The sequence below is a fragment of the Odocoileus virginianus genome, chromosome 2, assembly GCF_023699985.2.
Source record: "Odocoileus virginianus isolate 20LAN1187 ecotype Illinois chromosome 2, Ovbor_1.2, whole genome shotgun sequence".
Classification (NCBI taxonomy): Eukaryota; Metazoa; Chordata; class Mammalia; order Artiodactyla; family Cervidae; genus Odocoileus; species Odocoileus virginianus.
This window is the reverse complement of record NC_069675.1, coordinates 53,752,593-53,774,810: the sequence shown is the minus strand read 5'-3', so window position 1 is coordinate 53,774,810 and position 22,218 is coordinate 53,752,593. Positions and strand designations below refer to the sequence as shown.

At 39.6% G+C, this 22,218-nt stretch overlaps 1 long non-coding RNA gene across 1 annotated transcript; it reads left to right on the top strand.

Annotated features, from left to right (window-relative positions):
* Positions 1 to 1,195: 1,195 nt before the first annotated feature.
* Positions 1,196 to 21,204, top strand: LOC139037138 (uncharacterized). Its single transcript, XR_011489959.1, has 4 exons — positions 1,196 to 1,423; positions 12,042 to 12,300; positions 18,469 to 18,556; positions 20,946 to 21,204. It is a non-coding gene; the product is annotated as an uncharacterized lncRNA (long non-coding RNA).
* The last annotated feature ends 1,014 nt before the right edge of the window (positions 21,205 to 22,218 follow it).

Below are 22,218 nucleotides of genomic sequence, written 5' to 3'. Positions count from 1 at the left end.
TCCCATTTGTGAACTGGAGAATGGAAAGCGAGATATGTAATGACTTTAGTGAAGGAAAATGGAAGACGTGTGCTGTTTGTGCACATGTGTTTATACTCAACAAACCATTGTCACATGTTTTTAGTATGATAGCCCAGAAATAGCTGCATCTATTTGACAACTCAGGAAACCTAAAAGTGTCTACTAATAGCTATACAATCACCCTCTAAGCAAAGCTCCTACAGGTGGATTTTGATTTAAGATTACCATACTTTTTACCACGATGTCTTACCACTCTGGCAACAGATGATTAGACTAGGGTGACACCTATAGATTTTGTTGTGGTAGGTTGGTCTAGTATGAAGTCTCTGCTTAAAATTAACACTCTAAATTTAATAGCGTCTATTCAAAGCAAAAAAAAAAAAAATCTTTGTAAATTTTAATACAAAACCTATTGAAAAGATGTAGCAAGCAGGATAAAAAGGACAGATATAAATGTATCCATCCATCCACTCTTTCTACAAGCAAGCATTATAGAAGCCTTGTCAAAGGAAGAGAGAAATAACCAGAATAGGAAATAAAAGACGCCGGCTTCTTCAGAGATGATCACTCTAATTCCTGTTAGAAGAGCAGAATTTTCATTGCACCCTAAACTAAAACAATTTCACTTACATGTGATTGTTTCTGAATTTTCTTTTATCAAGTGTAACAAATCTAGCACAATTAGTTTAAACAAAAGAGATGGCTTTGCTATATAGGTAAGACTATTTTTCTCACATAACCCAAAACAGGAAAAGTGTTGGGTACAAGCAAGGGTCTGGATGCAAGGCCTCTGCTCCCTTACTGATCCCTGTCTCCTGTCTCTGCACCCCTACTTCTGTCCCATTTCAGAGCATTTGTTTTCTAGAATAAAAGCAGCAGAGCAGCTTGCTTAATTCTACCATCACCCTAGACTAAAATACAGTGATTCCCAGCCTCCAGTTTAAGGAGCAGCCACCTTGTGGCTCATCTTGTAAATAATTCACTTGCAATCTGGGAGACCTGGGTTGGACCCCTGGGTTGGGAAGATCCCCTGGAGAAGAGAAAGGCTACCCACTCCAGTACCTGGCCTAGAGAATTCCATGTACTGTGTAGTCCATGGGGTCATAAAGAGTCGGACACGACTGAGCGACTTTCACCAGAAAGAGACCTTCACCACTGCCAGGATCCACTCCAAATTCTAAGTTCCTAAGAAAGAATTTTAATGCCTCAGCTTGGATCAGGTGCGCATAACAACAGCTTCCATTTTCAATATGTGATGAGAAAAGAAAGGCACTTCGTAGGAACTAAAAAATCCAATTAAGTATCTGCCACACATTTCTTGTGTTTCCAATCACCTCTCTGAAACACAATCTCCCATTTCTTGAAGAAAAAAAAAAAAACCCACAAGATCTTATAAGAGATGGTAAGTGCAGTCTTTTTTCTGAAAAAAATTCATAGTTGGGTATTAAAAATAATGGCAGGATTGTGGGGGGTGTGAGGGTGGAGTTGGTATTTATATTGATGTTCTGGCGAGAAAACCCAGAGATGCCTGAATCCATATTAGAACTGCATCTTGTCCATTTTTTCCCCAATGGGAGGTTCAAGAACACAGGAAATCTTGTGCAGGTAAAGAGAAAATTAGCCAAGATGGTGTGGTCAGGCTCTCTCACCCCAGGGACTCTCGATCTTGCCCCAGGTTTTGTAAATAATGACTGTTAACAGCTGAGTTCACGTATACACTGTGCATGTGGGTCATGAGAGACACTTCTCACGGGCTACTTTGTGTGGTACTCCTGAACGAGCTTCACCGTGAAAGCCCTGGCCACTGCTGTGTAGGGATCACACTGGAGCAGCATCATAGTTATGCTACATGAGGTTCTGTTTTGGCTCTGTTACGGTTATGTTATGGCTGTTGCTACGGCTGCTGCGTCAACCAGGAGAGAGGCTGTGTTATGGCCACCGTGCCATCCAGGAGAGAATGTGTCTGCAGTTCCTCTGGCTCCTCAAGTCTCCTTCCAGCCTCTTAGCTTGTGCCTTGCCTACCCTGGGTTCAGCAAACACTGTGAACAGTGAGATAGTTGGCTTCACAAATGAAGAGCAATACTCCTTGACATCAAATTTTTATTTTTTTGTTTTAATTTTAGTTTTATATTTTTCTAGTAAAAATACTTACCATAAGAGCTTCCCATGTTTTCATGTGCTCTTTATTCTGAATCTGAGATGTTTTATATAATTAAAAATTGACAGAAAGGTTGTAACCTATTAATCATTGATTATACATGTAAAAATTTAAGCATATTTAAGTTTTCTATTCAATCCCATGGAGTTATATCAATCACATTTTTAAGTGTTATATATTTTTTGTTGATATTGTTGTTTAGTCTCTAAGTCATGTCTGAGTCTTTGCAACCCTGTGGACGGTAGCCTGCCAGGTTCCTCTATCCATGGGATTTCCCAGGCAAGAATACTGAAGTGGGATGCCATTTCCTTTTCCAGGGAATCTTTCCAACCCAGGGATTAAACTCACATCTCCTACACTGGCAGGGAGATTCTTTACACTGAGCCACCTGAGAAGCCTCGCAGAAGTTTGTTAGTCCCTCATTGGTGTCTGACTCTGCGACCCCATGGACTATAGCTCATCAGGCTCCTCTGTCCACGGAAGTCTCCAGGCAAGAATACTGGAGTGGGGTGCCATTTCCTTCTCTAGTCTCCATAGAAGACTACCTGTTAATTAATAAGGCAGTATGAACTGCTAACTATCTTGAATTACATCACAGAATTTTCAAGAATGTCACCTAGGAGATGTTGTGACTATTCAATGCTTTTAAAAGCCTGTCACTCAGGCATTGATTCTTTAACTATCATACCTTTGGCTAAATACCAGATGATACATGGCTTAATCAGAATAAAAAAAAAAGTTTAACCAAACATTAAATGCAAAAGAAAACCTAGTATTCTTTAATAAGCTTCAGACTTAAAGAACTTAATATGCAAACAGTTTATAAAAAGCCATATTGTCAATGTGATGATATCATAATTGCTGAGGTCAAAAAAGGTTCAAATGATACTTAAATACAAAGCAGTATTAAAGGAGAAAAATGATGTATAATTTTGTTAATATATATGTATTATTATCTAATAAGGTTTTTAATGTGTACATTAAGTAATGTTTACTTTTCCCAAAGTGTATCAGCAGTGGTATCTTATAATACATGATATGACATTCTAAAATAAGTTACAATAGAGTATATTAAAGGGCTTTCAAGGTGGCACTAGTGGTAAAGATCTCGCCTGCCAATGCAGGAGACATAAAAGACGTGGGTCCAATCCCTGGGTTGCGAAGATCCTATAGAGTAGAGGATGGCAACCCATTCCAGTATTCTTGCCTGGAGAATCTCATGGGCAGAGGAGCCTGGCAGGCTATAGTCTACAGGGTCATGCAGAGTCAGACATGACTAAAGCGACTTAGCACATACACACAGAGTATATTAAACATAGTTTTCCCCTCACCCATCTGAAGGAGTTCTAATGTCCTGGCTGGACCATATGATAAATCTCTTTCCCTAAACCTGTTGGCTAATATTCTTGCTCTGCTTCAACTTCCAATCACCAAAACTTACTTTGATTCTTATCACCCCCAAACTTCACGATAAGAAGAGGCAGAAATACTACTGTAGCACTTTATCTTTAGAACAGTTGCCCCACTAGCAGAGGGGCTCCATCAGTTTCCAGAACCTTAAGAATTCAGAAAAGTTGCATCCTCTTTGGAGCAGAAGGAGAGTGGTTTGGATGCAAGAGGCAAAATAGTGTGTGCATGCTAAGTTGCTTTAGTTGTGTCCAAAATTATGACCCTATGAACTGTAGCCCATGAGGCTCCTCTGTCTATGGGATATATATATATGCTTATAGATGAGAAATTCACTGCAGTGGGGTGATGAAACTTGAGTTGGATCATAAAGGACAGGTTGAATTCACGTAGGTGGAATAGCAGATGTATAGTATCTTAAAGGCAAGGAATAAGTAATGCAAGAAAAATCACCACTATGGGGAGGGGTAGAGGGGAGGTTGTAAAAAGCTCCTTAAGCATGTCAAACTGAAAGTTTAGAGATGGGAAAGATGTTCATATAAGATCAGAAAGAAAACTTTCTTAATGTAAGCTCTTATCAGTCAGACTTTCCTCTACTGTCTTGAGGGAAGTGTGCACTGTGATTTATTTGATAAATAAAAGTAATTAAAAGTCATTAGTTCAGAACTAAACTTTTAACTCTGTGGAAGAAGGCACTATTTGTATTATTAAGTGTAGTACACCCACATCCAATTAACACAGTGTCTGACACATTGTGAATGTTCAAAATCTATCTGTTGAATCAGTTTCAGTGAGTGTCTATGTGTTCTCAGCAACTCAACATCAACACTCTGCTGGTTAGGACCATGTTCTGAACACAGACTCATACTCAAAAAGAGTCAAGTTGAAAAGTAGTTCATCTCCATTCGTGGCTCTGTGAATAACACACTATTGAATAACAAATAGGTAAAATAAAAGAATCACCTTTAATATTTAATGGCAAAAGTATAAGAAAATATCTCCTCTATCACATCTGATGTTAATTTGTATTTTCCCTTTTGTTTTCAAATCAGTATTACTAGAAGTTCATCTATATTATTAATCTTTTCAAAGACAGACCTTAGGTTTCATTATCTTCTCCAGTATTATTTTTATTTTCTGTTCCATTACTGTCTGATCTGTTGCCCAAAAAATGCACGTGAGAGTTGTGAATTAATTTTATTTGGGGCAATGTGAGGACTGCAGCCCTGGAGATAGCACCTCAGTTAGCTCCGAGAAACTGCTTCAAAGAGGCAGGGGGGATGGTCAGTATATATGTGATTCTGTGAAGGGAGAATGCATACAACTAAGCACACATTTTTCTGTAGAAATTTTCTACTGATCTCATGAAGCTTCTGCTAGTCACCTCAAACAATCATCACCATGAAGGATTCTAGTGTTTTCCTAGATGTGAGAGATACAAGAACTGGGTTCATAAAATCAGCTCCTGAGAATTCCTGACTATCTGAAGACCTGTCTGCCAGTTTCCCAGAGGACAGAGTGCCTCAGTTCTGCTCTGCACCCTGAACCCCCTCACGGGGTGTTGGAGGTCAGCAGCTGCAGTGGCACGTGACTTAATCCTCGTAGAGGTAGGCGGCAAGCGCCTATGGCAAGTACCAGTTTGTGGTTGACGGATCTTAACATATTATTTTTATTCTTCTATCCCTTAGGATCTAATCGGCTACTTTTTCTCTTTCCTTTTAAAATGGAAACAAAGTGCGGGGTGGGGGGGGGGGGGGAATTCTACAAGAATAAAATGAGCAAGCACAAATTTCCAGCATCAGAAGACAGAGAACAAACCAGGTCCAGATACTCAGTTCCTATGAAACAAAGGGTGGGAGGGATTTTAGGGTCTTAAGGGCTATAGCAGAATTGGGGGAAGTGTTACTGGAGGGAAGTGGGGAGGGGTGAAGGGGACTGATATGATGGGGCGGGGTGCAGAATCATAGACCATCTGTGGCTGTGAGTGTCTGTGTTTGCTAATTTTCTTTACCCAGAGAAAAAGCAAACTTTTCCCTCTTTTCACAACAAGTCATTGAAAGAGCCTGCGGTGTCACCTCATATCTCAGTTCAGGCTATGGTGAACCTGGCTTTTACTATTTGGGTTCCCTGAGGACCCAGATCCAATAGGCTTATCCCAGGTTACTGGTCTTCTCTCTGACTGACAAACCCAATCCTCCAAATGGGGTAGGGGTCAGCTGGTGGATATCAAGATACTTTATAGGAATCTTTAATTCCTATAGTAAACATATTGCCAGTGTCACTGGCTTCTCTGCAATCCACTGCTGATCCCCAACCCAGGTGCCCAAGCTTTTAGGTGACTAAGACTCAAGCCTCAGCACAGGCAGCGCTGCCTACCCTAGGTATGCAAGCTTTGTCACTGCACTTGTCACTGAGGCTGCCTCCGCTTCACATTTTAGAGAAATCCAAAGTGTCTGGAAAAAAATATCCAACCACAGCTGTTTTAGGAAAACTCAAGGACTGTGCTTTGCAGTAGAATCAGAGATGTTAGTTTTTGTTTCATAATTTCTCAGAGGATATTGTTCCACTTCTGTAAACCACAAACCCTGAAATATTTTGTGAAATCTCCCTTTCCCCTTTTTTTTTTCTTTTTGATCGTTTGAATAGCACTGCCTAGGATGACATGTGTGTGTGCACGCTGTTGCTTCCGTCATGCAACTCTTTGTGACCGACTCTTTGTGACTCTATGGACTGTAGCCCACCAGGCTCCTCTGTCTGTGGGATGCTCCAGACATGAAAACTAGAGTGGATTGCCATGCCCTCCTCCTAAAGATGACATAGCCATTTGGAATTGCCACCAAGAAGAAGGAACTATGAGTTGGTATGCATGAGAATTCAAGCTTCTCTCTTCAAAGCACCTCACAAATGTGCTTCTGAGAAGTTTTTAATAGTACAAATGACTCCCTCTTTGTGTGACTACTGCTTTCTTACCAGCAGTTCTGGAGCTATTTGCTATTCCTGTTACTGGGGAGATTCAATTGCTCAGCCTCCTCTGTATCCTAATTGCACTGAATCTTTTGTTAACTACTACTTCTCTTAACCCTACCTCGGATATGCAGAAATGAGACCCTTCTCAGAATCCTCCAGCAGGACCCCAAGTCTAATCGAAGATGCTTTCTCTTCCCTTTTGGACAGCAGCAAATAGTGACTTGGGGGCACCCTACATCACTGCTTGGAGTCATTATATTTATTTGATTCTGCCCAACTGAAAGCTGATCTCTGGTGGTTTTTGGCTGATTGAACTTTAATGGGAACAAAGCCTGATGACATGTGTGCCTATTATAATCTGTATCCCTCACTTTCCTACCACAAGTCATCCTGACTCTTCTCAGTGACGTCCTAATAGTATGAAGGGCTTCCATTTTTCCCATCCTAGTGTGTGCTTCTTGTTTCAAAAGCAGGAGACAAACACTGTGTTACATCCATAGAATCAGAAGAATGAAAGTTGAACACTAGTATCAGCAGGTCTTTGCAGTACTTTCCTAACCCAGGGATCTCAATGCATTTATGCTGGTCATCAATTTTTTTTTTTATTTCTATCAATCAGGTCTGAGTGTGATAAGAGGGGTGGGTAATGTCATCTGAGGAAAGAGCAAGTTTTGTCACGTCTGAATCCTTAGCAGAAAGAGAAAGGACAGTATATGAAGGTGATTCAATAAATATCACTAAAGAAAAGTCCTGGGGCCTAAATTATAAAAGGTACATAATAAGCTGGAGGTAGGAATAAATGCAGGACCCTGGAGAAGGGAATGGCAACCCACTCCAGTATTTTTCCCTGGAGAATTCCAAGGACAGAGAAGCCCAGTGGTTACAGTCCATGAGGTTACAAAGAGTCAGACATGACTGAGGACTAACACACACACATACACACACACACACACACACACACACACACACACACGGATGCAGGGGTCGGCAGGAGCAAGGGAATGGACTTTGTTTTATGTATATATAGTTTGGAATGTGGTCCTCTAAGGCCTTTTAAGTGACACATTAGGATTCTTAATACTTGTACAGTACCAGCTGTTTTTAACAGGTCTAGTTGAGTAGCTCCGAGAAATAGACTGACACCAAACTCTTGCTACTCAGTGCCTTTTCAGGAATTGTTGAATTTCTGCCTCTATTAACTCTGTGAATTTCACTCTCTTAAAGTTATATATTGTAGAAAATTTGCTTTCTTTCAATAGAAGACTATGTATTATATCATCCATAGCATATTCTTTGGATTGTCCGATTCCAACCCTGTTCATTGTCAGGTCTTTGAGCTCTTTTGCAACTCCTTGTAACTTTTAAGTACAGGTATCCCCCACTTTTTTAAACTTTGTTTTGCACCATTCTGCTTTTATGAAAGACCTACATTCATACCTGTTTTTTGTAACTGAAAGAAACTTGAAGAGGATTTTCACTTTTTCAAAAGAGGTGAAAAGCAAAAACAACCCTGGTTTTGCTGTGGGCCATTATAGAAGCTCTGACCGCCAGAGAAGAGAGAGTGGCAACACCAGACTCCTTCCTGGGAGCCACACTCAGCATTGCAGCATTGAAAGCAAGCAGGACCCTGGGGGGCCTTCCCAGGAGCAGACTCCCATGTCCCTTGCCTCATGTTTTCATAAAAGCTAAAGTCTCCTGTACCCTCCCCTGACTTCCAGAGATCAAATTTAATCAGAGAAATGAGAAAATGAAGAAACAAAGGAAAACATTCAAGCAAAACAAAATAATAATAAAGTCAAGGACCTCCAATTTCTCTTCAAGGGCTATAGATAATATCCTGAGTCATATCCTTGAGTTGTTTTGTAGATACTAAAACTCCTACCAGGTATAAGAAATCAACTGATGATCTCAGACCAGTTGGAACCAGAGATTGATGATGTAGCTCCCAAAATACCAACCTATTACCTTGCCACCAACCTATCAGAAAGCATTCTGTGAACCTCTCCCTCACCTTGCCTTTAAGAGCCTGTCCCCAAGAACCATCAGGGACTGTGGGTCTTTTGAGCATGAGCTGCCAATTCTCCTTGCTTGGCCCCATGTTGGTCGCCTTGCAATAAGCACTGTACTTTTCTACACCACAGCCTGGTGTCAGTAGATTGACTTTACTACACTCTAGTGAGCTGACCCCAGTTTGTATCAGTAATAGCATCAAGCCACAAAAATTTGGACTGTGTCTGCGAGCATGTGTGCTTTACCTTGATTTATTTTGTGCAGCCATCAGCAAGATGAGTCTTAAGGTAATTGCTTCTTTGCTTAATGTTATTTTGGCTCACAAAAGTTTTCATAAGGATGCTCTATTTTTGAATAGAGAGGGAGTCCTGTTATATATATTATAAACAATATATAAATATATATATAGCATATGTTATATAACATATATATATATATATATATATATATATATATATATATATAACATGTGTGTCTGTGTGTGCTTAGCTGTTCAGTAATGCCAAATCTTTGGCGACCCTATAGACTGTAGCCTACCAGGCTCCTCTGTCCATAGGATTTTCCAGGCAAGAATACTAGAGTGGGTTGCCATGCCCTCCTCCAAGAAATCTTTCTAACTCCAGAATCAAACCCATGTCTCCTGTGTCTCCTGCATTACAGGTGGATTCTTTACCCACTGAGACATCAGGGAAGCCCATAACATATGTTATCATGTACAAATAATAAATGTATATGTATACATAAAAATATATCACTGTCTAGCAGTGATTTGACTCCTCATTCTACCCCTATGAGTCTGGAAAAGACAAAACCGTTTCATTTGTGGTTTACTTTATCCCATTTGCAATTCATCTCAATATTCATTTTATCCCTTTACATAAATCTGTGCTGTTTTGACTTTTCCTTTGAATTGGACATAACTTCTGCCTGGTTCCCTCATATCATCTGAGTAAAATAAAAATTTTCACATGCCTTTAATCACTATGAGAGTTTAATGTTACTTTTTTTCTGAAAATGATTTTTCCATGATTTTAATTATTTCCATGATTCCATTTTTTCCCATGATTTTAATGATTGCCTATGAGTGCCTCACAGTTAACAAACATTTTGCTTTAGTCCATGATAAAGAATTGAATAACATTAGGAACTTTTTTTGAAGTTTCTCTGCAATTTTTCAACATATTTACTTTATGTGCTAACTTATTTCACTTCTCTGCAAAGAAAATTCGTTATACCAGAGGGAAGTGAAAATTTCACTAACTCAGCAAAGGCTGTATGTTCTGTGTGTTTTGTTCTGTATGTTTTGTATGTTCAGCTACTTTGTTATTTTTGTTGTGGCAAGATTCCTGTTTTGGGATGCATACTTCTTAATTTCTTCTCAGCATCTCTTATGTCTCTGGTTTATATGTTTAGAATAAGAGAGTGAGATGGTTGAGTTCACCTTGGTGCTATCAGCATCCCTCTTCTCCAGATTCTTTCTCACATCATAGCAAGGTTTGTTTCCTTTCTCTGGATCTGATTCTTCATCCACTTATGAACACCAAGCCCATAGGAAAAAGCTTTTGTTTTCATTCCTTTATACCTTGAAACATGCAAAGTGCTAGGAATCACATTGTCTCTCCTTTCTCTGCTTCCTCATTCAGAGATATGCACTGCAAGAAAATAAAGTTCACTAAATCAGAACAAACACAAACTGTTTATTCATAGTTTGCTGTAGCAAGGAAGTCAACCACTTTCCTTACTCTTAGAAGAGCAAAAATAGGAAAGTCGAATAGTGAAAAACAGGGACAGCTTAGGAATGCCCTGATTGGAAGCTGCATGCACTGCAACCTGGAGGTAGACTAGTAAGTGCTGTCTCTTATCTGATTGATTTGTAAAGCACACTTAACCTTCCCTGGTTGGTCCTCAACTAGAAGCTAGGGCAAAAAATAGGGAACCTGGCAGTCATTGATCAAGTCTTAACTGTTCTGGGCTGATTGCTGTGGAGGCTGTGCTTTGGCTTCCCAGGTTCACTGCTGCAGAAATTGCAGTGAGAGTTCTATTATCATGTATGAGCTAGCTGATGGCCATTTGAATATTTAATCTCTAACTGCCTAATTTCCTCTTACAATGTAAAATGATATCTGTAAATCTAAAGAAATCCAAAAGAAAAAGCTTGTCAGAAAGAATTTTGGATCTTTCTTGTCTGTCAGCAAGAATTTTGGGTCATTCCTGTTTTGGGGTCCAAAATGTTAATTTTTGTTGAGAGTCTGTTTGCAGAAGGTTTACACTTTTGCCTCAGGTTCAAAGGATTTGTTAACCAAAAAACCACTGATTATATACAAATAGATAATACCAATATTTATTAGAGAATTATCTAGCTTACTTTCAATATACTAACATTAAAAGAAAAGAGAAAGCAGAGGATACATCACCAGATTGCATTTTGTCCAACAATCAGACTTAAACAGTACTGAGAAGTCCCAGACACAGCACATCTGGAGTCCCAATTGGGAAAAGGTCCCAAGTAGCACCTCTATTCTGTGGGTGAGACTTCAAAAATTACAGTTCAAGTTCCCACTTAAAATCCCAGGATGCAAACTGATATTGTCGTGAATCTGTGAACAAGTTGCAGTTCTGGTTTTGTGGCAGGAAGGGGGACCCCTTCCAGGATTCAAAACTGGGCTCTTGTCTAACACTCTGAAATGGATTGTCAGAAGACAATCTGTTGAGAAGACACACGTGCTGACAAAGCAAGAGATTTTACTGGGAAAGGGCACCGGGGTGGAGAGCAGTAGGTAAAGGAACCCAGAACAGCTCTGCCACGTGGCTCACAGTCTCGGGTTTTACGGTGATGGAATTAGTTTCCAGGTTGTCTTTAGCCAATCATTTTGACTCAGAGTCCTTCCTGGTGGTGCACGCTTTGTTCAGCCAAGATGGATGCCAGTGAGGAGGATTCTGGGAGGTGGTCAGACATGTGGTGTCTCCTTTTGACCTTTCCCAAACTCTTCTGGTTGGTGGTGTCTTATTAGTTCCCTGTTCCTTACCGGGACCTCCTGTCATAAAACAATTCATGCAAATAGTTACTATGGTGCCTGGCCAGGGTGGGCAGTTTCAGTCAGTGTGCTTCCCCTAACAGTTTCATGTTAATGTTGTTTGTTTTGCCTTGCAAAACTTGGAATGTTGGTGAGCCCTGGTCTTGGTTGGCCAGACCCCTTCCAGGAGATCAACAGTCTCAAGATTCCTCCCCTATCTTATCTATGGTGCAAGACTTGCACTCACAGCAGGCAGTCAGGGCACTCACAGTCAGGGAAGCATCCAGGTAGTTTGGAAGCAGGTCAGAGGCCTGCTCTGCCTTGTCTCTGAAGCCTAAACAAGACTATCTTCTTAATTTCCCAGAGTCCATGATAAATCAGATAATATTGTGCTTTACTTACATCATCTTATGTGGATCCTTGTGTAAGCCCTGTCTGGGAAGGTTTTTATCTTCTTTTTACAGATGCAAAGACAAGTTCAAATATGTTAACCAATCTGATGAAGACTACACAGTTAGAAAATGGAGGTACAAATATTTTAACACAAACTCTCAGATCTCAAAAAAAAAAGGGCATGAAAGGTTGTATACCAAGCTGAGTGTGTGAAACTTGGGAAGAGATAAAGATATTAAATTTAAATTTATATTTTTGAATATTTGATTAAAATAACTTCAAATTGCTTTTATAATAAGAAGGTTGATCATCAATAAACAATGACAGCAGGTAAGAAACAAAAACCTTAATTCTATGTACACACCATGTACTTCCTTCTGAGAATCTAAATCATATGCTATTTCATAAATTAAAGTCACAAAAAAAATTCATCTCAGATAATAAACCCATATTAGTGCTTTGAAGAGTGTTTTATTCCTGAAGAGATTTATACAGTTGGATATTGTTAGCTGGTTAATAAGTCAAAAGGTGAAAAGGAATAGCACATTATTAAGAAATATTTCCATCAACTATAGCCATTTAATAAATATGTGCTAAGTTGCTTCACTTGTGTCTGACTCTTTGAGACCCGATGGACTATAACTTGCAATGCTCCTCTGTCCATAGTATTCTCCAGGCAAGAATACTGTAGTGGGTTGCCATGCCTTCCTCCAGACATGTAATAAACAGTTATTCTAGAATAGAACTTCATTGCTTTTAAATAACTGGTACTATCTATCCATTCATTCATCCATCCATTCATCAAGTGTTAAATGAGCTCCTAATATGTTTTAGAAATGGTGTTAGTACCTGAGATTAAAAAATAATGATTATCAAAGTGTGTCACTTAAAGATTTAGACTTTTCTATCTCTTAAAATATAATTTTCAGGAAAACAGTAAAGTCATGAGTTATACAGACATGAAAAGATTACAATGTTAAAGAATTTATTTAGCTCATTAATGAGGAAATGAATGAAATGTTACAACCAGTTCAATAGTGAATCTAAAATGGTACTGATGAACCTATTTGCAGGGCAGAAATAGAGGCACAGACATAGAGAATGGGCTTGAGGACACAGCAGGAGAAGGAGTGGGGTGGGGGGAATTGAGAGCGGCACTGACATATCTACACTACCATGTGTAAACCAGACAGCCAGCAAGAAGCTACTGCATAGCAGAGGGAGCTCGGCTCGGTGCTCTGTGATGACCTAGATGTGTAGAATAGGAGATTAGGAGGTGGACTCAAGAGGGAAAGGATATATGTATACATATGGCTGATTCATGAGGTTATAGAGCAGAAACTAACACAACATTGTAAAGAAATTGTACTCCATAAAAAAATAAATAAATAAAGTGCATGGCAGAGTCCAGAAAAAAAAGTGAATCTAAAGAACAGATAAATTTATGCTTCAGGAATATTGAAATGAGAATGCAAATGGGAAATAGAACTTGTTTTCCCTAACAGAAAATCTGCCAGTGCACAGAGTTCATTTGCAAGTCCACAGGCGTGAATTATTTTTGCATTGTAACAAGTATCTAAAATTTATAGAGTTGTAAAATAACTCCCAAAGAATCAATATTAGATAATCAAGAAGAAAATGCTCTATAGGGTGCATGGCTTTCCATCAAAACACAATATTTTCCTCCACACAGCAAAGAGAAACATACAGTATATACAATAGGTTTCGCCATCTGGACCCTCAAAGTTCTTCTCCTCTGCCACCTCTACTAGCCCTGATAGTAGAACACTGACTCTGAGGCAAATGTAGAGTTCCCTAATCCTGCCCTAATGAGCGAACAAGCCATACCGCAACTTTCATCTTTTCCGGTCATTACTCATGGCTCATCTCAGCTAACACCCTCTTTCAACAACACAAGAGAAGACTCTACACATGGACATCACCAAATGTTCAATACCTAAATCAGATTGATTATATTCTTTGCAACCAAGATGGAAAAGCTTTATACAGTCAGCAAAAACAAGACCAAGAGATGACTGTGGCTCAGATCATGAACTCCTTATTGCCAAATTCAGACTAAAATTGAAGAAAGTAGGGAAAACCACTAGACCATTCAGGCGCGATCTAAATCAAATCACTTACAATTATACAGTGGAAGTGGCAAATAGATTCAAGGGACTAGATCAGATAGAGTGCCTGATGAACTAAGGACGGAGGTTCTGACATTGTACAGGACGCAGGGATCAAGACCATCCCCAATAAAAAGAAATGCAAAAAAGCAAAATGGTTGTCTGAGGAGGCCTTATGAATAGCTATGAAAAGAAGAGAAGCAAAAGACAAAGAAGAAAAGGAAAGATATACCCATTTGAATGCAGAGTTCCAAAGAATAGCAAGGAGAGATCAGAAAGCCTTCCTCAGTGATCAATGAAAAGAAATAGAGGAAACCAATAGAATGGGAAAGACAAGATCTCTTCAAAGATGGGCTCAATAAAGGACAGAAATGGTAGGGACCTAACAGAAGCAGAAGATATTAAGAAGAGGTGGAAAGAATACACAGAAGAACTGTACAAAAAAGATCTTCATGACCCAGATAATCACAATGGTGTGATCACTCACCTAGAGCCAGACATCCTGGAATGTGAAGTCAAGTGGGCCTTAGGAAGCATCACTATGAACAAAGTTAGTGGAGGTGATGGAATTCCAGTTGAGCTATTTCAAATCCTAAAAGATGATGCTGTGAGTGTGCCACACTCAATATGCCAGCAAATTTGGAAAACTCAGCAGTGGCTACAGAACTGGAAAAGTCAGTTTTCCTTCCAATCCCAAAGAAAGGCAATGCCAAAGAATGCTTAAACTACCACACAATTGCACTCATCTCGCACGCTAGCAAATTAATGCTCAAAATTCTCCAAGTCAGGCTTCAGCAATACTTGAACTGTGAACTTCCAGATGTTCAAGCTGGTTTTAGAAAAGGCAGAGGAACCAGAGATCAAATTGCCAACATCGGCTGGATCATTGAAAAAACAAGAGAGCTCCAGAAAAACATCTATTTCTGCTTTATTGACTGTGCCAAAACCTTTGACTCTGTGGATCACAACAAACTCTGGAAAATTCTTCAAGAGATAGGAATACCAGGCCACCTGACCTGCCTCCCGAGAAATCTGTAGGCAGGTCAAGAGGCAACAAGTAGAACTGTGCATGGAACAACAGACTGGTTCCAAATAGGAAAAGAAGTATGTCAAGGCTGTATATCATCACCCTATTTATTTAACTTATATGCAGAATACATCATGAGAAATGCAGGACTGAATGAAGCACAAGCTGAAATCAAGATTGCTGGGAGAAATATCAGTAACCTCAGATATGCAGATGACACCACCCTTATGGCAGAAAGCAAAAATGAACTAAAGAGCCTCTTGATGAAAGTGAAAGAGGAGAGTGAAGAAGTTGGCTTAAAACTCAACATCCAGAAAACTAAGATCATGGCATTTGGTCTCATCACTTCATGGCAAATAGATGGGGAAACAGTGGAAACAGTGACAGACTATTTTAGGGGCTCCAAAATTACTGCAGATGGTGATTGCAGCCATGAAATTAAAAGACACTTGCTCCTTGGAAGAAAAGTTATGACCAATCTAGACAGCATATTAAAAAGCAGAGAGATTACTTTGCCAACAAAGGTCCATCTAGTCAAGACTATGGTTTTTCCAGTGGTCATGTATGGATATGAGAGTTGGACTATAAAGAAAGCTGAGCACTGAAGAATTGATGCTTTTGAACTGTGGTGTTTGAAAAGACTTGAGAGTCCCTTGGACAGCAAGGAGAGCCAACCAGTCCATCCTAAAGGAAATCAGTCCTGAATATTCAATTGGAAGGACTGATGCTGAAGCTGAAACTCCAATACTTTGGCCACCTGATGTGAAGAATTGACTTTTCTGAAAAGACCCTGATGCTAGATTGAAGGCAGGAGGAGAAGGGGGCAACAGAGGACGAGATGGTTGGATGGCATCACCGACTCAATGGACATGAGTTTGAGCAAGCTCCAGGAGTTGGTGATGGACAGGGAGGCCTGGCATGCTGCATCCATGGGGGTCACAAAGAGTCAGACATGACTGAGCAACTGAACTGAACTGAACTGAACTTATCCCAGTTTTGCCCAAGATGTAAGGGAAAGTTTTCTATGTGAGATTTCTAGGAAAGCTTTTGCTTTCCTGATGAACAGGTTTCATCACAACTGGCATTGTCTTTCTCTTTTTATTTTCCCTTTTTGTAGCTGGAATGCAGATGCAATTACTGGAGTTCAGCAGCCTTCTTGTTGCTATAGAATGAATAGCATAAAAAATATACTAATACAATACTAGCTGTATTAGGCTGCTCAGCCTACTATAACAAAATTTCATAGACCAGAGGCTTAAACAATAGACATTTATTTCTCACAGTTGTGAAAGCTGAGAGTTCAAGATCAAAGTGCTAGCTAATTTGGTTCCTAGTAAGAGTTCATTTCCTGACTTGTAGATAGTCACCTTCCCAGTGTAGTCTTTTTTTTTTTTTTTCATTTATTTTTATTAGTTGGAGGCTAATTACTTTACATCATTACAGTAGTTTTTGTCATACATTGAAATGAATTAGCCATGGATTTACATGTATTCCCCATCCCAGTCCCCCCTCCCACCTCCCTCTCCACCCGATCCCTCTGGGTCTTCCCAGTGCACCAGGCCCGAGCACTTGTCTCATGCACCAATGAGAAAACAGAAAGAGAAATTAAGGAAACAATACCATTCACCATTGCAACAAAAAGAATAAAATACTTAGGAGTATATACCAGTGTAGTCTTAAATGAGAGCAATCTGTCCTCTTATAAAAGCACTAATCTCATTAGAAAGACCTCCCTTTCTTGACTTCATCTAAACCTAATTACCTTCCAAATTCTCCATCACCAAAATCCATTCACTTTGGGAATTAGGGCTTCAATATATGAATTTTGTGTATGTGCTAAGTAGCCTCAGTTGTGTACAACTCCCTGTGACCCTATGGACTGTAGACCTCCAGGCTCTTCTCTCCATGGGATTCTCCAGGCAAAAATACTAGAGTGGGTTGTCATTTCCTTCTCCAGGGGATCTTCCAGACTCAGAGGTCAAACCTGAACCTCTTACATCTCCTGCATTAGCAGGGTGGGTTCTTTACCACTAGTGCTACCTGGGAAGCCCATATGACTTTTGGGAAAATACAATTAAACCTGTAGGAATAGCTAAGGCTTATGTAGCAGTTGGGCTTCCTTGGTGGCTCAACAGTAAAGAATCTGCCTGCAATGTAGGAGACACAGTTTCAATCGCTGGGTCAGGAAGATTCTCTGCAGGAGGGAATGGCAACCTACTCCAGGATTCTTGATGAGAAAATCCTTTGGACAGAGGAGCCGGCCAGGCTACAGTCCATGGGGTCACAACGAGTTGGACATGACTGAAGCAGCTGAGCATAAGCACAGAAGTAGCAATTATTATGGGCCAGATATTGTTTAGGTGATTTTCATATATTGGCCCTTTTAACATTGTGATAAGTCTGAGGATAGCTACTATTTTCTTTATTTTATAAGTGAAAAAAAAAAATCAAACTGATGAAAGGGTTTGTTCAAGGTCACAAAAGTAAGAAATAATGGGGTCAAAATTTGAACCAAGGCTGTCTGGTGGAAGAATCTGTGTTCCAAACCGTTATATTATCTTATCCTATTACAAATGGCAATGGCCCTGTTTCTTCTGAACCACAGAACCAGTAATTACCAACTTCCAGACTTCCGATTAGGTAAGATAAATAAACCTCTATCAACTTAAGCTGCAAATAATTGAATTCATAAATGATACAATCTTTCACTATTTAGCACAATTTCACTCTATTTCTTTGATTTTGTTTAGGCTTAGGTAGATACAGTTTATCACACTGAAAATCCCCTTTTCCTAAATTTCTAAAAAACTTTATCATAAAAATCAATCATAAAAAACCTTGGAGTACAAAATGTTATCTTCCTCCATAGGGGATTTCATTTTTTTCCATCAGATGTCTAGGGCCACTGACAATATGATCACCCTAATCCAACTTCAAATGTTGCGTCTTTCTATGCCTCTCAGTGACTGGAGGCTGACTGCAGTGTAAAGTTGGCTAACTTCCAGTTTACTGAGTCCTGGGGTATAAGCCTTTGGGTCCAAACTCAAGCAGAAAACTTTACTGTGAGTTTTGTCACCCCAGCCCTGAGAGGCTGTCACATACATTGCTGTCACCTCTTTTGTGGGATAATCTGACATTCCCAGGACTGAAGAGATCTCAATACCACACTCATCTCTCTGTTTCTTCCGCACTTGACTGATTCTTTACAACTCATTTAGCTCTTTAAGACCTTCAAGCAGATTTTCTCAAGTTTTCACCTTGTGCATTATCCTTAGAGGAAAGGTTGTTCAGAGTACCATTATCGGTAACAAGTCTTCTCTTCCCCTTTTCCTTACATTTCAGCTGCCTCAACATGAACACCTTTCATAATTCTGATGTCACCATTTCCTTTAATGTTATGGTAGAAGAGCTCAAAGTCACAACTCCTACTGTAAGTGAAGCCCCCCTTAATGTTTCTATGTTTTAGAGGTCAGAGGGTTTCTGATTTTCTTGGTTTTTTCTTTGCTACAACCTGTATCCCTGTTGTCACATGATATATCTCCAAACTCCATCCCCAGAATGCCATGAATGCAATATCATTTGTTAGCAAATGAATGAGTAGTAAAATAAAGACCCACTGAATCATCACAAACACAGATCAACATAGGTTAGCAGTAGACCTAAGTATCTTTAATGTTCTTTTCTTCCCTCTTCCACATAAAACTTCTCATTTGCCTTCTCCTTAGTCATCTTTCCCAACCCTACTCTATACCATCCAGCTCCCACTTCCCTGCTTCACCCTGTACCTTGCCATGTTGCGTTGGCCTTCCTGTTTTGTTTACTTGATTGTTCTCTCCTCTTCTAAAGCATTCAGATCTCCAAATCTCAAAAATCCTACTTATTTCTAAAGGAAAACAATTTAAATATCTTTCTAATCACTATCTTAAGCTAAGTTCAGGTCCAACCTTATATGTTAGATGATAATCTTCAGAAAATGGCAAAAGCATTACTTTCATAAAGATATCAAAATGAGCACATTTTAAAGATTTTTAGTTAATTCATATAACATAAAATAAGTAGTTCAGGGTAAATGTCAAAAAGCACAAACATACAGAGTAAGGGAATCAAACTACAAATAGATGCAAAATAACTTTTCCACAGTGGGGAGAGACGTCAATGGAAACTCTCTTGCAAGGCCATCAGTCACCTGAAATTTAAAAAGAGGTGCAGAAAACAGCTCAAAGATAGTGAACCGGCCTGGAACCAGACTGCCCAGAAGGATGTGCTATGGACTCTGCATACTTTTTCAATGAAGTGCAAAATTTTTTCTATTCTTAGATTATCCAAAATTCATTAAGCGTCCCACACTGCTGAACCAAAAGTCAATAAAGCTTGGAATTCTCCCTTTGAGGGTCAAAGCACTCTCTCCTCTTAAGTTACACTAATGAGTGCCTTTAGATTTTATTAATACTTTCTCCTTTCCTACGATCAAACTGGGAGGCAGTATCTGATCATCAGACAAAGCAATATAACAGTGTAGACTACTTTGTTCAGTGAAGGCCTACAGGGATCATTTCCTCTTTTCTGTCTCAGCTGAACTGTATAGAATATGCTTGCTGTCTCTTTTCATTGCCTCCTAAATAAGGTCTCGGCTGACACCCAGCCCTGGCTATGATGTCTTTCACCTTCAGTGATTCATCTCAACCCATTAAATGTTGGCACAGATGATATGAATAGCCAGGTGTCAAGACTTTTAATTTCTGGCCTATTAAGGAAATGTTTCAGTATTTAAAGCAATAATAATGGGATTGCAGAATGTCAGGACTAGAAAGGGACCTAGAGAGCATCTAATTCAATTTTGTATTTTACAAATGAGGACAAAGTGGCCCCAGAAGGGAAGTGACTTGCCAACTAAGGTCACTCTAAGAAGCCGTGGCACAATAGGACCTAGAATGCAGGAATGCCACTCTGACTTTTATTTTATTTATTGGGGGGGGGGGGCAGCTCTATCAGAACCAGCCACGTTTGTTCCCTTGTTATGTTCATATAAGTCCTCTCTTTCTCCCACCACAGGGTCTTTTCTGTTACTTCTATTGTTCCTGGTGCCTAATGTTTGTGTATTTGTATGCTAATCCCAGTTAATAATGAAGTGATCATGGATGAAGCTCTTTCTGACAATTATTTTGCCTTAAATATAAGATGCTTGAAAAGCTCATCACAACTAAAAAAATAAATTTCTCATGGTAGAATGACAATTTGGTGGATAATTTAAAGCATTCTACAGATCTTGGCTCATGAGACAAGTGCTCGGACCTGGTGCACTGGGAAGACCCAGAGGGATCGGGTGGAAAGAGAGGTGGGAGGGGGGATCGGGATGGAGAATGCATGTATATCCATGGCTGATTCATGTCAATGTATGACAAAGACTACTACAATATTGTAAAGTAGTTAGCCTCCAACTAAAAAAAAAAAAATTAAAAAAAAAAAGAGGTGGGGTTTAATTTATCTCCCTTGAATATGGGCTTCAATGACTCAATTCTTCTAAAGATTATGCAACTGAGCAGTATAGTATCAGGGCCTTCCCAGTTATGAGAGACCCACCATTTCTCCTATTTCTTGTTTTTAGAAAAAGACTAGCCTTCTAGGCATTCCTGATTTCCAAAGAATAGAATCAACCAATTACTAATTGGGGAAGTGAGGTGATGCTGAAACAAAGGAAAAACAGTAAACAAGAAAAGTAATGATAGCTTGAACACTAGTTCAATTGTAACACATAGTCCTAATTCCTCCTCAAAAGATAGATATAACAATCTGATGCATGCCTTTGAACTGTTCTGCAGAAACTGAGACCCACATCCAGGATGAGGATAGTGACTGCATACTGACCACAAGCACGTAGACCCCAGGCTGATTAGAACCAGAAGGTTGATGATTAAGATTCTTCAAACATCACCCTGTTATCTCATCATCCAATCAGAAATCCGCTTGCTACAACCCTCATGCCAAATGTTGCCTTTCAAAACCTTTTCCTAAAAGCTATTCTGGATTTCAGGTCTTTGGGGGCATTAACTGCCCATTCTCCATGCTTGACACCCTGCAATAAATGCTATGCTTTCCTTCACTACAGTGTGGTATCAGTAGATTGGCTTTGCTGTGCAGTGGGTGAGTGAACCCAAGTTTCCTTCAGTAACAATTTGAATGCACTTGAAATGACATGGCTGACTGCCCAGGCTGGATACTAGAAAGTCATACAACTTCTGCCTAAATCTCTCTCAGGACACAAACATATGCAGGGCAGCCCTTCCATGGAAGATGTCAACTATCCTAAGCTGCCATTCTAGAAAGACCACATGGAGAGACCACACAGAGAGTGATTCCTGAAGCAGCTCAGCTCTTCAGCCTCCATATATCTGAATCTTTTCACACAAGAGAAAAGGTCTCAAAATGACTCAGATTCTAAGCAAGACCTGTCTGACTAAGCCCGTCAATACCCAGAACCATGAAAGATGTTAATAAACAGGCAGCTGTTATAATTTCAGTTTGGAATGACTAGTTAGTAGGATTAGATAGCTTGAGCAGGCCTTTTGAGAGGCAATGAAATAGTTGGGTTCTGAAAACCTGTCTAGCTACAAATGAGATGATTAAAGTATAGAGGAATTTCTAGTAAACAAGCATGATGTGATCATTCTTTCATCTTGCCTGCATGTATAAGAGCTCGTTATAGTAATTCACTTTTCAATGGTTAAGACTGAACTGATGATGAAATTCAGTTGCTCACTAAACATGGGTCCCTCTTTCCTACAGTGATCTTCATTGTCAGTGGAGATGTTGTCTCCATTGCTTGGTGGAGTTTTATACTGGAGCACTGCAATAAAAGACAGCACACTTGCCTATGAAACTTTGTATGGTGCACCTTGGAAAGCTGAAGATGGTCTGATTTTGGACTTAAAAACACATCAATAATTTTGCAGATGAAAACTGATACAGGTAGATGAAACAATTTCTGAGGTCTCCAAATATTCCTACTGTACAAGGTTTTGGATGCCCAGACCTTTCTTTTTTTCCTCCTGATTGACATGACACATCCAGAATACTCCATTTTCAGCATTTCCC